The sequence below is a fragment of the Momordica charantia genome (assembly GCF_013281855.1).
Source record: "Momordica charantia cultivar OHB3-1 chromosome 11 unlocalized genomic scaffold, Mcharantia_2.0 BLBB01000011.1, whole genome shotgun sequence".
Lineage (NCBI taxonomy): Eukaryota > Viridiplantae > Streptophyta > Magnoliopsida > Cucurbitales > Cucurbitaceae > Momordica > Momordica charantia.
In genome coordinates, this window is record NW_028275159.1 from 14,512,684 (window position 1) to 14,515,743 (window position 3,060).

The 3,060-nt window shown below is 39.8% G+C and overlaps 1 long non-coding RNA gene across 1 annotated transcript; it reads left to right on the forward strand.

Annotated features, from left to right (window-relative positions):
• Positions 1-1,739: 1,739 nt before the first annotated feature.
• LOC148208163 (uncharacterized) lies at positions 1,740-2,844 on the forward strand. The gene is made up of 2 exons (XR_015788676.1): positions 1,740-1,870; positions 2,649-2,844. It is a non-coding gene; the product is annotated as an uncharacterized LOC148208163 (long non-coding RNA).
• Positions 2,845-3,060: the final 216 nt, after the last annotated feature.

Consider the following 3,060-nt stretch of genomic DNA (forward strand, 5'->3'; position numbering starts at 1 on the left):
TTGAACCCAAATTTAGGTGTGTTGTTACCTACTAACTCACACCAAAACCTCTTGGGTTAGAAGTGGGTCGACGCCGAGGATGTTCTAGCTCCAAAATTCGACTTCGAATGGCCTTAGGCTTGCTGAAACGATGTCAAAAACTGATGGGTAACATAGATCTGGGTCTGATTGAAGGTGGTTCAATGCCGACCCAATGCCGTAAGGAGTGGGTATCAAGAATCAAGCTTCGGTTATGTGTGGGTAATCGTCTAACGTTGCCGGAGGGGCTGGATAACACCAAACCGAGGAAAGGAAACGTCACGATGCTTGCTGGCGTCGCAGATCTGGGCGCGGGGTCACCGGAGGAACGACGTCGAACCTGTTGCCGTCGCTGCCCGATTCTGCTCGGAATGCGTCGCCGCCGTGGAGAAGGCCCGCCGGGGGTTGCGCACGTCGCCGGAGGTAGCAGCAGTCGGGCTCCGGTTCTGCTCGGAATGCATCGCCGCCATGGAGAGTCGTGCGCCGTCGCGAGCTGCTGCAGGAGGACGCCGGCGTGAGGGACTGCTGTGCCGGTTCGCCGGAGAAGAGGGCCGCCGGCTGAACAAGAATAAGGAGGAGAAGCTTGGGGGGGGGGGCTGTCGGCTAGGGATGGGGAAGAAACAAAGGGAGGGAAAAGAGGAAAAAGAAAAGTGTCAGGGTTTCCCCTTTTGTTTTGATTTAAAACAATTTTCCCATTAAGCCCAATCATCCAAGCCCAAGCCCAAAGAAGGAGGAGTCCATTCCCTCAACCCAAGACCCAACATACCAAGCTCGGTTAATAATCATTTAATTGGATTGTTAGAGCCCGATAATTATCGATAAATTAAATTAACATTCACTTTGAAATTTAAATGAAAAATCTCCCGATTCGAGACTAACTGACCTGAGGGACTCGGGGCGTTACAGTTAATTTCGAATCCTTATTCAAAATTAATTATATAACGTATCAATATATACATTATACAAAATGGTGTATACCTTATATACATTTCCTTATTAAATTTGAACATTTCAAATTCTTTCAAATTCTTGATCCTCATTTTACTTGTTGTGAGCTAGCAAGGGGACCTAATGGACTTACAGATTAGAAGCTCTAATGATGCGGATTAATTAATTAAACACATTAATTAAATCAATCAACATTCGATAACTGTGGGCCACTCCACTAAAGACCCACAACTACACTCTTTGCACTGTAGAATATTTTGCGTCCATGGATATAACAATAATGAATAAGTCAATCCTTCACGAGTTGTCCATAACTACAGCTGGGTCAAATTATCGTTTTACCTCTGTAGATACTTCTTGCTCCTTAAGTACCACTGATCCTCTAATCAACAATCGTTTATGGTCCTACCTTAAAACAAAGTCCCTCTCGGGGCAATGAGAGAGTGGCGCCCCTTGTTCAGGCCTCTAGAGTCAACACTTAAAGGAACAACTCATCTACTTCCCTAAAGTTGGGAAGGAGTGAATTCCATCTCACAAAGTTATGTTTCCAGCTCCCCACTCAGACTCGTCCCCAAAATGTTAGTGTAAGTGCAGTATTGTAATTTTTCAGTAAAAAAAAAAAGGAAAAAAAATTTGGAATCTTACTTGGAAGGGTATTTTGGTCTTTTGAAAGAAAAAAAAGGGACGCGTGTGTGTAGTGTGAGGTTGGTGTGTGTGTGACGTGTTCAAAAAAAAAAAAAGAATAGGAAAGGGAAAGGGGAGAAAATGAAGGAAAAAAAAAAGAGAACTGAAAAGAAAGGGAGCAAGGAGAAGAGAAGAAAGCAGAGGGGAAAGGAGAAGAAATTGAAGGTCATACAGGAATTGGAGCAGCGTACCAACCAAATTCACCTCGTTCATAGGATTTGTGAGTGGTTAATTTACTAATTTTTTAAGATATCTATTATAGAACTTCAAGAAAAAAAAATATTACGTATGTTTGATTATTTCTGCTGAGAAATTGAGTTTGCTGAGAATTTATGAATGCTTCTAAGAACATAGAAATGTTTATGAATTTTTGAGAAACTGTTGTGTTTACTAAATATGATAATAAAGAATTATGTTTAGAAGTGATTTGAGAAAGAAATGTTCTTAGAAAGAAAGAAAAAAGATTTTTTAGAACTGTTTATGAGATTGACAATTTTCTGAGAATCGTTTTCAAACCACCATATTGTTGTATCCAGGTGATTACCCGTATGCTATGTGAATGTGTTTCTATAGTATACCCAGAAATAGAAGGTCTTTGGGACCATTTTACTCCGCGCGTTGAGAGAAATATTCTGCTGTGTATATTGAGATTACTCTATGCCAGTGGACCAGAAATAGAATTATCTGCTATGCGCATTGAGATTATTACTCTGCGCTAGTAGACCAGAATAGAATGTGGATACATATATGGTGTTGAGTTTCTTTAATCTGTTTTAGGTTTGAAAGAAGATATTTGATATGTATTTAAAATGTGTTTCTTTAGAAAGTATATGAAGTTTTGCTGAGAAAGCTTATTATTTCAATTTAGAGAAGTTTGTTATAAGAGTTTAAATCTCAGTTATTTTTTTATGGAAGAAGTTTTACAAAATTATTTCCTTATTAAAATGCCACTCAGTGAGCTTCCTACCTCACTGTTTATCATTGTTTTTCTCTTCCAGGCTGCACCTGAGTTTCATAGAGATAGCCGACCAGTTTCTGCCACTCACCGTCTCAGAATTTGCATATCATTTTGTATGTACATCTAGAATGACTTATACTGGAATAGTTGTACCTTTTGTGGTCGTACAACATGTTTAGAAGTCGTGGCCGAATAGTTATTTTTGACATGAATTATGTTACAGTTTATGTTTTATATGTTGAAAAATAATCTAAATTAGTTTTAGAAATTTAGAAAGTAATTGACTACAGACTTGGTAGATGGTTGAGGGTTTGTAGTCGGCACGACTTGTCCTATAGTTAATTGGTGTTTAGGACGGGTCGTGTCAGTTAGGCATATTGAGTCGGCATCTCGGGCCACTCTCACCCATACAAATCAAAAGACAATTCCTCATGGGTTGGAGTTCATAACTC